Below are 12,171 nucleotides of genomic sequence, written 5' to 3'. Positions count from 1 at the left end.
GTCCTGGAAAAAGAAATATGCTTTTATATAAATATGCACTATGGTAGATTGCTTTTAAAGATGGCCACTAACAATTCCTCTTATCTCTGTACATGCATACCCCCTTCCCTTTAAGAACAGCAATCTATTTCCCCTCATCTTGGTTCTGGCCTGTGAATTATTTTGACCTAGAGGATGAGGCAGAAGAAACAGTTCTGGGCAGAGGATTTGAGAAAGATGGCGGCATCCATTCATCTTCCTGGAAAGCCAGTTGTCATGCTTTAGGAAAGACAATCTAAACTGCTGGAGAAAGGGATGCACATGGAGGAGAATCAAGGTACTCTAGCCACTAATCCATCCCAGATGAGGCAAGAGATATGTAAGATGATTTCTAATGTTCCAGACCCAGTCCAGCCACCAACTAAGCAGCCATATGACCCCAGCTGACAGGCACCACACAGAGCAGAAGTAATTGCCAACCAATCCATAAAAGAAATAATAAATCATTGCTTTAATCTACTATTTTTAAAGTGATTACTTATACAGCAATTGATGTTAAGACTTGCAGCAAATCAAAAGGAAAAATAAACAGTAGCTGGAGAGTAGTAGACGAATTTAAACCAAACTTTTTTATTAATGCAATAAGAAGTAATCGATGCTAGGACAGAAGCAAATGATGCAATAGAACGTAATAGAAGCAAAATGATAGCAATAGAAAGTGGCAAAGAAAACCAAGTAATGAAACTGGGAGGCCTGATGGTTGAATGGCTAAATTTGCTTTATTTAAAAGGCAACCTAAAAAGTTTCATGAACACAAGGAGAAAAATTAAGTGTTCTGATTAAAGAAAATTAGGTCAGTCTCAACAAGAGTAAGTGAACTTATTACTGCATTCCAATTAGAATATGACTATAATTCTAAATTTGGACAAAATTTATATAGACAATCTCTTTGGAGAAATCAAGAAGCTACCAAGGCAGTCAATATTTAGAGTGCCAGATCTCAGAGAGAAGGGAAATTCACTGATATCAAGTCAACATTCTGCCACACTTTCCCCCTGGAGGAATTTGATGATTCCTGAGATAAGGAAAGGGAGACTAAGAAACCGAGAAGAAAACTGTCTAAAGGGCTGCATACCTAAATTGGGATTTCAGTAGTCTTACTACTGAAAAATTGGGGCCCTTCAAGTAGAGGGATCTTTAGACAGTCTCTTATATTTCCAGTTAAGAATCCAGGGCTATATTATAAGAAAAAAATATGAAACAAAAATAGACAAAACCTTACCAAGACTGAAACTCATCTTTGAATCAGACAAAACCCCAGACAGGAGTCAATAATCTTCCCTTAATCTAACTGCCAATCAGGAAAGGAAAAGAAAATTCTTCCTTGGAAGAAAATAGCTTCTGTGAAAGTCTCAAATTATCTCTACAATTTTTCAACCACAGTGCCTTGTGCTCAGTAAAAAACACTCAGACATACCTGAAAAGGACCAGATATCAGGCAAATAAAAGAAACAGACAATGGAAGCAGAGATACAAGTGATCCACATTTTAGAGTTATATAGCCTTTGGAATTATCATAAATATATCCAACGAAACACACGATGAGATGAATAATTTCACTAGAGAACTGGAATCTTCAAGAAATAGTTAAATAGAAGTAAACGTTCTATAAATGGGTAGTACAATAATACAAATTTAAAATTCAGTGATGGGATTAACACCAGTTAGATGCAGCAGACAAAAGGATTGAAAATTGGAAGAAAGTTCAGTAAAATGAATCCACTGAAGCATGGAGAAAAAGATTATTTTTAAAAAACAGTATAGAATATAAATATATAGGACATGATGAAAAAATCTAACATATTTATAAGTATCCCAGAAAAAAATTACAAGATACAGAAAGAGAGACAGAGAAGAGAGAGGGAGAAGGAGGGGTAATGATACAGAGATAATAATGAAGAGAAACTGGCTCATAAATGTTCAAAACTGATAAGACAATGTCACATATTTAAGAAATTCTATGCATCTCAAGCAGAATAAGAACAACAAAGTACTCAAGTACATTATAGTAAAACTATTTAAAACCTATATCCATAACAAAAAACACCTTTTAACAAAAAACACCTTTAAAGTAAATACTGCAAAATATTTAAAAATGTGAATGGAGTTGCTTTCCTTGAAGCTCCTCTGCAATTATATGAACACACGTGGTCAGTGTTGTCTTATATACTCTTCTATTGGCCTGGGACAGAGCAGAGCATATCCACAAACATTTGTTGGGTGTCTTTATGTGATTTATTGAGACATATGGGTAAGAGAAAAGAAACTTTGCCCCTCCGGCTTCTCCTTACTTCTTTTCATATCTCTTGACTTCCTTAAAGATCCCTTTAGAAAGCCTCTCCATCACACACACACACACACACACACACACACACACACTTGAGCCTTCAAACTTAAGGTGGCATCTCCATCTCTAAAATCTCTCTCTAACCAAGTTTAGACATCAGTGAAGTCAAAAAATTCATTTAAGTTGTGATAAAAATTGCTTTGAATTTACTTCCTTCCTGCAAGTGTCTTCTCAGTACCTCAAGGATAGCTTTCAATTATCCACTTCATCTCTTCCTCTAACTGTGTGACAATGTTTCCTTGACTACAGGAAGTGTGTTGCTAAGCAGCACATCGTTGTGCTGGATCTAAGACAAAAACCAACACCAGCAATGAAAATAGTCATGTGATATAATTATTTCCTACCTGTAATTAGCTATGGGGTTTTTGTTAGAACCCAACAGACTCCATCTGAAAAACAATGTGATTTGAAAGGAATCAACATTCTTAGAAAACTTCTGGTAAGCCCTACTAAAAATTGTACACTATCATTAAATAAATTCATATGTTGTTAACAAGTAAACACTCCTAGATAATTTAATTCAATGGCTTTACAATTGAAACAGTACTATGTTAGAAAAAAAACAGCATTTTAACTGTCATCACTGAGCATCCTCCCACTCTCCCATTTTACTACTTTTCATGAAAACATTCATTTTGCCTCACTAGTGCTATTATTTGGGATTTGAGAACTAAATTATTTTCTAAATTCTCTAGTAGCACATTTGTCTGAAATGGTAAAGGATAGAGAAAAACATATAAGGTATAAAATTAGCAAATACTTATGTCAACAGATGAATAAGCTAAAAGTGGAATTTCTTATTTTTCTACGCCTGGAAAATCAAAGGATCTTCTATCTATTTTTCCTTCAGACTCTATGTGATGTTTCATTACATTGCCTTCTAGGGAGTGAGTCATCTTGTCTGCACATCTTATCTTCCTTCCTAGGGATTTTTCCCTGTCCAGGTCCATTTATTTCCACATGTAGCACGAGGATAATGATGGGCCAAATTATGTTGGTTAAACTACCAGTCCAAGTAAGTTCCTACCAACTTAAGCAGTTTCATCTCTGTTGATAATGCAATGAAAGGACTGCTGTGAACACTGCTTTCACAAAAGGATTACATTTTGGCTCCAGTTGATTAGAATTCTAATTTGGGATGAGCCTTTCTTCTAGAATATAGCAACTAGGACCCTATGGAATATAGCACATTTTGTTTACTTCACATGAAAAACACATCAAATCTATGGGAACAGATTCTTTTATGAAAAAAATAAGCTTTTCAAAATATTGTATTGTGTTTTTTGGTTTTTGGTTTTTTTTTTTGTTTGCTTGCTTTTATCTCAAAGAAGATGAACTAATATCTGCATGCTACATATGACAGCTGCTAAGAGCACAGCAAAAAATGTGGTTCTTTTACATGGGCAGACCCATCAGAAGACTCATTAGCTGCTGGCTTTGTCTCCCAGGAATGGAACTGAAGAATCACATCAAAGGACCTCTTTACTCTTCTAAGTGTTTCTCATGAAAGGACACAAATGTCTCCCATCATTTTATTGACTTTTTCCTTATAACTTCAGTGGGATTGCTTCATTTTATCTCTGTGCTCTGGGAAGGTTGTCTCTGTCTTAAAGTAATCATATATGTCAGAGAGTTCCTTGTTAATCAATTGAATTTTTTATGTGAATTTTACCCTCTGCAATATCTGGAGTATCTCACTCTTCTCTATATCTTCCCAAAGCAATTTATTTGCGTTTTGATATGACCCTTACTATGTATGATGGGCTAAATTATGTTTACTACAAATTCATATACTGAAGTCCAAACACCTAGTACTTCAGAATGTGGCCATATTTAAAGGCAGGGTATTTAAAGAGGTAATTAGGGTAAAATGAAGTCATTAGGGTAGGCCCTAATCCAATATGACTGGTGTTCTTATTAGAAAAGGATATTAAAGAAACTTCAGGGGAAGATGGCAGAGAAGGAGTATCCTGGACTCACCTTGTTCCACAGATACAACTGGATAACAGCCACATCAGTGTAAATAACCCAGAAAATGACTCGATGACTGGCAAAACAGATCCTCTACAGCTAAATATAGAGAAGAAGCCATACTGAAAAGGGTAGGAAGGGCAGACACAGTCAGGAAACAACTGACCCTCAAGACTGTCCAAGGGAAAGAAGGACACCACAAGCACTGAGAAGGGATTAGAGCAGCCCCCTACCAGGCATTGCAGGCATGGGGTGCCTACACTAGAAGATGAATCTCCCTAACACTTGGCTTTGAAAACCAGTGGTACTTAACATCATGAGTTCTTACTTAAGTTCTTACTCTAAGACTTAACTCTTAGAACCTTAAAAATCAGTGGCCAAAGGAAACAAAATCCCCATCCTTAAAGAGATAGCATAACAAACAGCCCCTCTGAGATAGTATTGAAGCAGTAGTTTGAAAAAACATGGGGTATACAGGAAGAAGATTTATTTACTAATCTCAGAACATGTGCTAGAGGGGCAGAGATCTTTAGGAAGACTTCCAGAAGAACATAAAAGCTAGCAGGTGCTTAGTTACACAGAGAGCAGCAGAAACCAGCTCAGCATGGACACTCTCCAACTTGCTTGGTAATAGTGTCCCCACTTTGGCATTCTTCTGCAAATGTGTTCTCTTCTGCAAATGTGTTCTCTCTGACTTGGCCTCTGAGTTTCCCAAAGCAGCACCACAAACATGGCAGTGTTCAAGCAGTCTCAACAGGAGCCAGCACCAACCCAAAGTGATTCCTGTCCCAGGAAGAGATAACCCACACACTAGTTTAACTACAGCCCAGAATTCAGCTGGTGGCAGACAGCCAGTCTGACTGCAGGCTCCATCTACCAACAAAAACTTCTCAGGGACCAACCCAGGAAGAGCACTTTGCAGTTCAGTGAGACTGCAGCCCTGGCAAAAGTGTGGTCTAAACCAACTCAAACCCAAGATGGCCTCAGACTGGCCTATGAACAGCACAGGGACCAAACCCTACACACAACAGGCAAACAAGGCATTGCACATAACTGGGCTGAACATAAATATGGTTCAACCACAACAGTAGGATGCATGCGACACACAGAGGAGACGCTCTTGAAGTGCAAGATACTGGCAAACAGAAAATTGCACAGTAGGCTACTATAGGATCTCTTCTTCATAAGACCAATACTTTTAAGATCAGGAGATGTAGGGGTGCCTGGGCGGCTCAGTGGATTAAGCCGCTGCCTTCGGCTCAGGTCATGATCTCAGGGTCCTGGGATCGAGCCCCGCATCAGGCTCTCTGCTCTGCGGGGAGCCTGCTTCCTCCTCTCTCTCTGCCTGCCTCTCTGCCTACTTGTGATCTCTGTCTGTCAAATAAATAAATAAAATCTTTAAAAAAAAAAAAAAAGATCAGGAGATGTAGCTGACTTTCCTAACACATAGAAATAGATATAGAGGTTTAGGCAAAATGTATGACATGAAAGAACAGGACAAAATCACAGCAAGACAGCTAAACAAAACAGAGATAAGTAATATGCCTGAAACAGAACTTAAAATAATGGTCATAAGAATACTCACATGACTTGAGAAAAGAGTAGAAGTCCTCAGTGAGATATCCAACAAAGAGATAGAAAGCACATTGTTAAAAATCAGAGATGAAAAACTCAATAACTAAAATTACAAAAACAATAGGGGAAATAAATAGTAAACCAGATGAAGGAGAACAGATCAGTGACCTGGAGGACAGAGAAGAAGAAAGCAATCAAGATGAACAGGAGAGAGAAAAAATAATAATAATAAATAAAAATAGATTAAGGGAACTCAAGAATACCATCAAGTGTACTAATATTCACATTGTGGGGAACCTGGAAGGAGAAGAGTGAAAAAATGTACTTGAAGAAATAATAGCTGAAAACTTCCCAACTCTGAGGAAGAAAATAGAAATCCAAGTCCAAGAGGCACAGAGAGTCACCAACAAAATCAACCCAAGGAGGTCTACACCAAAACACGTAGTAATTAAAATAGCAAAAAATACTGATAAAGAGGGAATTTTAAATGCAGCAAGGGAAAAGAAAATAGTTACATACAAGGTAAACACCATTAGGCTATCAGCTGATTTTTCAGCAGAAACTTAGCAGGCTAGAATAAAGTGGCATGATATATTCAAAGTGCTAGAAGAAAAAAATGTGCAAATAAGACTATTCTATCCAGCAAGGCTATCATTCAGAATAGAAGGAAAGATAAAGAGTTTCCAAGGCAAACAAAAGTGAGAGGAATTCATCACCAATAAACTAGTTTTACAAGAAATGTTAAAGGGGACCCTGTGAGGGAAAGAAAGACCATAAGCAGCAGTAAGAAGAGTAGGAAGCACAAAAGTAGTAAATAAGTATACCTATAAAAATCAGTCAATGGAATCCCAAAATAAAAGGATGTAAACTATGATGCCATATACACAGAAAATGAGAAAGAGAAAAGAGTAAAAGTTTAGTGCTTTGGGAATGGGTTCAAATTTAAGTGACCATCAACTTACTATCAACTGCTATATTAATGTTATATTAAAACCAATACAAGCACAAATCAAAAACTGATAATAAATATGCAAAAAATAAAGAGAAATAAATTCAAGTAGAAGCATTAAAGAAAGCCAGCAAACAATGAAAGAAGAAAGCAATAGAAAGGTACAGAAAAGAACTACAAAAACAAATACAAAACATGTAACAAGATGGCAATAACTATACACCTAACAATATTTACTGTGAATGTAAATGGACTAAATGCTCCAATCAAAAACATAGGGTGATAGAATAGACAAAAAAGCAAGACCCATTTATGTGCTGCCTACAAGAGACTAATTTCAGACCTAAAGACATATGCAACTTGAAAGTGAAGGAATGGAAAAGTATTTATCATGCAAAAGGTAGTGAAAAGAAAGCAAGGGTAGCAATATTTATTTTGGACAAAATATACTATAAAACAGAGGCTATAACAAGAGACAAAGAAGGACAATACACAATCATAAGGGAAAAAAATTAACAAGAAGATATAATAACTATGTATGCATCCAACATAGGAGCACCCAATACACAAAGCAGGTAATAACAAACATAAAAGAAGTAACTAACACTAGTTAAAAAAAATAGTAGGGGATTTTAGCACTCGTATCAATGAATAGATCATCCAAACAGAAAATCCATAAGGAAATAGTGGCTTTGGATGATGCATTTGACGAGATGGAACTAGCAGATATATTCAGAACATCCCGTCCTAAAACAACAAAATACACTTTATTTTCAAGAGCACATGGATCATTCTCCAGAAGAGCTCACACATAGGTCACAAAATAAGTCTCAACACATTTAAGAAGATCAAAATCATACTGTGCATTTTTTCTTACTATAACACTATGAAACTAAATATCAACCACAAGAAAAAATCTGGAAAGAACACAAATACGTGGAGGCTGAATAACATGCTACTAAACAATGAATGAGTCAACCAAGAAATCAAAGAGGAAATTAAAAAATGCATGGAGACAAATGAAAATGAAAACACAATGGTCCAAAATCTTTGGGATGCAGCAAATCTAGTCCAGGTAGAAGTTTATAGTAATACAGGCCCATCTCAAGAAGCAAGAAAAATCTCAAGTAAACAACTAACTTTACACCTAAAGTAACTAGAAAAAGAACAAAGAAAACTGAAAATGTGCAAAGGGAAGGAAATAATAAAGATTAGAACAGAAATAAATGTAATAGAAACTAAAAATACAATAGAACAGATCAATGAAACCAGGAACTGGTTCTTTGAAAAGATCAATAAAATGACAAACTTTTAGCCAGACTAACTAAAACCAACCAACCAACCAACAACAACAAAACAAAACAAAACCCACAAAAACAACTCAAATAAACAAAATCAGAAATGAAAGAAGAGAAATAATAACTGACACCACAGAAATACAAAGAATTTTAAGAGAACATTATGAAAAATTATATGCCAACAAACTGGAGAAACTAGAAGAAACTGATAATTTTCTAGAAACATATAATCTCCCAAAACTGAATATTAAGAAATAGAAAATTTTGAACAGACCAATTACCAGCAATGAAATTGAATCAGTAATCAAAAAACTTCCAACAAATGAAAGTCCAGGTCCAGGCGGCTTCACAAGTGAATTCTATCAAATATTTAAAGAAAAGTTGATACTTATTCTCTCAAACTATTCAAAAAAATGGAAGAGGAAGGAAAGCTTCCAACTAATATTATTAAAATGTCCATACTTCCCAAAGCAATCTACAGACTTATGCAATCCCAATCAAATTACCAAAAGCATTTTTCACAGAACTAGAACAAGTAATCCTAAAATTTAGATGGAACCACAAAAGACCCTGGATAGCCAAAGCAATCTTGAAAAAGAAGAATGAAACTGGAGGTATCAAAATCCCAGGTTTCAAGCTATACTATAAAGCTATAGTAATCAACATTATGGTACTGGCTCAAAAATAGACACACAGAAAAAGGGAACACAATATAAAGCCCAGAAATAAGCCCACAATTATATGATCAATTAATCTTTGGCAAAGCAAGCAAGAATATATAATGGAAAAAAAGACAGTCTCTTCAACAAATGGTGTTGGGAAAACTGGACAGCTACATTCAGAAGAATGAAAGTGGACCACTTTCTTACACCAGACACAATAAACTCAAAAGGATTAAAGACCCTTTCTCTGACATTGGCCATAACAACATTTTCTAGATATGTCTCCTGAGGCAGGGGGAATGAAAGCAAAAATAAACTATTGGGACTACATCAAAAAAAAAAAAAAAAAAAAAAAAAAAAAAAAAAAAAAAAACTTCTGCACAGCAAAGGAAACAATCAACAAAACTAAATGACAACCTACTGAATAGGAGAAAATATTTGCAAATGACATATCTGATAAAGGGTTAGTATCCAAAGTATATGAAGAACTGAGACAGCTCAACACACACACACAAATCCAATTAAAAATGAGCAGAAAACATTCAGATAGCTGACCTATACAGCAAAGGATGTTCAGCATTATTAATCATCAGGGAAACGAAAATCAAAACCACAATGGGCTATCACTTCACAACTGTCAGAATGGCTAAAATAAAAAAATACAAGAAACAACAAGTGTCGGCAAAAATATGGAGAAAAGAGAACACTTGTACATTGTTGGTGGGAAGGTAAACTGAAGCAGCTACTGTAAAAACAGTATGGAGGTTCCTCAAATAATGAAAAACAGAATTATCATATGATCCAATAATCCCATTACTGAGTACTTACTCAAACAAAAACACTAATTTGAAAGGATATATGCACCCCTATGTTTATCACAGTATTATCTACAATAGCCAAGATATGGAAGCAGCCCAAGTGCCCACTGACAGATGAATGGATGAAGAAGGTGTGTGATGTGTGATATCTATAGATAGATATAGATAGATGTGTGATATATATATATTCCATGTGTGATATATATATATATATATATGGAATATTACCCATAAAAAAGAATGAAATCTTTGCCATTTGCAACAACATAGATGGATCTAGAGGATATAACACTAAGCAAAATAAGTCAGTCAAGAAACATAAATATCATATGATTTCACTTATCTGTGGTAAGAAACAAAACAAATGAACAAAGAAAAAAGAGGCAAACTAAAAAAAATCAAAAAGAAAAACAAAGAACCCAGCCTCTTAACTCTATAAAACAAACTGATGGTTACCAGGGGGTGGTGGGTGGGGGGATGGGTGAAAAGAGTGAAGAGGATTAAGAATAGACTTATCATGATGAGCACTGAGTAATGCATAGAATTGTTCAATCATTACTGTACATTAACTATACTAGATTTTTTTAATTAAAAAAAAAAAAGAAGTGGAGGAGATTAGATCATAGACATGCACACAGGGAAAGTCATGGGAAGACACAAGGAGATGGTAGCCATCTGCAAGCCAAGATGATAGGCCTCAGAAGAAACCAAATTTGTCAACACCTTGACCTCAGACGTGCAGCCTCCAGAATTGTGAGAAAAATAAATTTCTGTTGTTTAAGATCCCCAGTCTATGGTACTTTGTTATGGCGGCCCCAGCAAACTAATGAGCGTTCAATCTTGAAGCAAGCTTCTAGAAGCTAATCTTATATATTTATGACTCAGAGAATATTAAACCTATTAAAAATTATGCTGTGTTTCATACACACACACACACTCACACACATTTTTGTCATGCCTTAAAAATATTCACAACTTACAAAGTCATCTGAATAATTCTGAAACCCTTAAACTATAACATTTACACTGAAAGTTACCAGAACTTCTTTTTTTAAAATAGTCACTACCATTTATATGAGTAAACAGACAAATTCAATATTCTATATAATTGGATAGAATAGCTAATAGGAGTGTTTTTCCCAATTTCAACTCTTTACCGTAATCTGTGTAACCACAGGCAAATCATATACAGTTAAAGGGGAAAATGAGGAACATGGGGAATTTTCCTTTTTTGATACCTGTGCCTGGTTGTAAGTAGCCCACTGATCAGCTAGGGCTTATGGATATTTTGAGGTGGGTCACCTAGTGGGCCTGTTTGCAGTCAGCCCAGTGGTCACTTCTTACCTTACTAAGATTTCCATTGCTTACTAAGTGGGTCTTCTTACCTTACTAAGATTTCCATTGCTCAAGTCTGCTTCCTAAAAGCCTCTACATTACCCACACAGTATAACTCCCTCACAGTGAATTTCACACAAGCTCTACAATTTTTAGTAAAAATAAAATGCTAGAAATGTCATGGATGGAACTAGAGGGTATTATGCTGAGCAAAATAAGACAATCAGAGAAAGACAATTATCACATAATCTCTCTGATATGAGGAATTTGAGAGGCAGGGCAGGGGTTTGTGGGGGGTAGGGAAGGAAAAAATGAAACAAGATGGGATCGGGATGGAGATAAACCATAAAAGACTCTTACTCTCACAAAACAAGCTGAGGGTTGCTGGGGGGTGGGGAGGGTAGAGATAGGGTGGCTGGGTTATTGAGGACCTATGGTAAGTGCTGTGCTTGCACTTACCTATGGTAAGTGCACAGCTATGGTAAGTGCTGTGAAATGTGTAAGCCGGATGATTCATAGACCTGTATCCCTAGGGAAAATAATACATTATAGGTTAATAGAAATAATTTTTAAAAAAGAAAAAAAAAGAAAATGCTAGAAAGGAATTCAATATTAACGTTCATATATTGCTCTCATAGAACCTAGAGATGAAGCATCCAAAAGAAATATGTTAAGAGATAAGAAAATGGAAATTCAATTAAAAAGGAAAGCATTTCCCTTCCATCCCAGCCCAATATGCTACAAATTATGTGTAGGTGCTCTGTGAATTCAGGTGTCTTTCCTACTATGAGTTGTTGAAATGTAAGTGAGGCAAGAAAGCAAAAATGGAGGAATGTTGTTAGTTGATTTGTTAGTCGATGAAAGTATTCCAGAACTACATAGGGGTGTGATCTTACATCTATGGTACAAATAGCACACAAGTTACTCTGACAATGTGTAACAAAGACCAAGAAAAGGCATTTATAAAGGAGCATTCAGAGTACAGAGCCCACAGAAGACTGTGTGGCCCATTAGCAAGGGCAGATAAATAACTTTGTTATGACAAACAAACATTGCAAAACATTTTTTGTAATGGTTTTCTTATAATTATACATTTAATAATAAACACTTCCTTACCTGACTAAGGCTGCCTGGCCTGTCTGCTAGCACCCACTGGTTGTGTGTGGAAAAGACCAAG

At 35.8% G+C, this 12,171-nt stretch overlaps 1 protein-coding gene across 1 annotated transcript in view; it reads right to left on the bottom strand.

The window, feature by feature from the left end:
• Nucleotides 1–12,171, bottom strand: part of SCEL (sciellin) — a 323,090-nt gene that overhangs the window by 198,492 nt on the left and 112,427 nt on the right. The window lies entirely within an intron of this gene.

Source organism: Meles meles, chromosome 14 (genome assembly GCF_922984935.1).
Source record: "Meles meles chromosome 14, mMelMel3.1 paternal haplotype, whole genome shotgun sequence".
In the NCBI taxonomy this organism is placed as follows: Eukaryota; Metazoa; Chordata; class Mammalia; order Carnivora; family Mustelidae; genus Meles; species Meles meles.
Note: the sequence above shows the minus strand (reverse complement) of the source record. Positions and strands in the feature narration are given on the sequence as shown.